Consider the following 1,450-nt stretch of genomic DNA (forward strand, 5'->3'; position numbering starts at 1 on the left):
TGTCCTGGAACTCACTCTGTAGACTAGGCTGGCCTTGAACTCAGAAATCCACCTGTCTCTGCCTCTGCTTCCCAAGTGCTGGGATTAAAGGTGTGTGCCACCACCGCCTCCCGACTTCTTAAAATACTCTTATCTGAGACTCTACAACAAGAATGTGTAACTCACCAGGAGTCATGTGTTTCCTGAATAGAAATGGAGGGGGGTGGCAAAAAGGGAAGCTGTACAAATAGCTTGAAAAGTAGTACTCGTGTCTGGGTACTTTTACATTGAGTAGGATATTTGGGAATTGGTCATCAGAAGAAAAATGTGCCTGTCATCCCAAGGCCTGCAAGTGGCCTGGCCCTGTTCCTTCCTGGGGACCTCAACTGCCAGGCTCTGGAATCAGCCGCTCCATACAGAGTATAAAAAGCCCAGGCTCAGGGCCTGAAAACCCACCCATCCCCATCCTAGAAATCTCTACCTTGGAAAGATCTGCCCTGCAAGAAACTACATAAATCCTGTCTAATGCTCAGTTTTCTGCTGCTTCTCACCTGAGCAGAGGCAGCCACCTCTGCCTGGGTTTTTACTACTCAAGAAATCTGTTGTGTGAGGTTTGTTGTGGGGTGACTTTGCGATATTTCTTGTCTCCTGGTTGCCTTCTTCCTCAGAGCTATAATATTTCTGTTCAGGAGGCCTTTCCTGTTAGAGCTGTAACACAGAGATAATCTTGGTTGAAAACTAGTCTGTCCTAATTAGATCATGTCAGCTGTGAAATGGAGAGATGGCTGGTAGAGGGGAACCTACTAATAGATATATTTTGGTTGCTTTGCCATATATTCCAGTATTTACACATCTACTGCTTTTCTGTTTTAGAACAGCACCATAAGGAGATCTTTTCTAGTTCTTAAAGCTCTAAAAACTGAGGTTGAAAAAAGTTAACGCAATGCAGCGATGCTCACATTCTGTCATCTGAGCGCCGTGATCTGATGGCTGCATAATGGCACGTCAGAGAGCAAGCCCAGGGAAGATGGGTTAAAGCTTTGGAATTCGCTTAAGAGAGGAAAGCATTTTACAAGGGCTGCACTGAGCATTGCATGGTGTTTTTGTGTCTTGAGACCACAGAAGGCCTGCAGTACATTTCCACTCCACTGGAGGCAGCCCTTAGCCATGGATTAGAACATTTTTGATCTTCAGGGGTGTAGGAGCTGATGGTTTCTGACCCTGCAGGGTTCCTGCTATCTGGAGAATAAAGACTGCGGATCCGTTGTCATCAGTAATCAGTGGCCTGGTGATATCACTTGTCAAGTCCTTCACAGCGATTCAGGGATACACATCTCCACGGGCTGGGGTGGGCAGGGCCATTGCTTCCTAACCTTTGAGAGGAAACAAGCAGCGGAACCACATCTCCTATGTAAACCACATCTCTTACGCCTGTGTTCTCTCCACCATGCATCCTCTTACCTCATTAGCA

This window comes from Apodemus sylvaticus, chromosome 9 (genome assembly GCF_947179515.1).
Source record: "Apodemus sylvaticus chromosome 9, mApoSyl1.1, whole genome shotgun sequence".
Classification (NCBI taxonomy): domain Eukaryota; kingdom Metazoa; phylum Chordata; class Mammalia; order Rodentia; family Muridae; genus Apodemus; species Apodemus sylvaticus.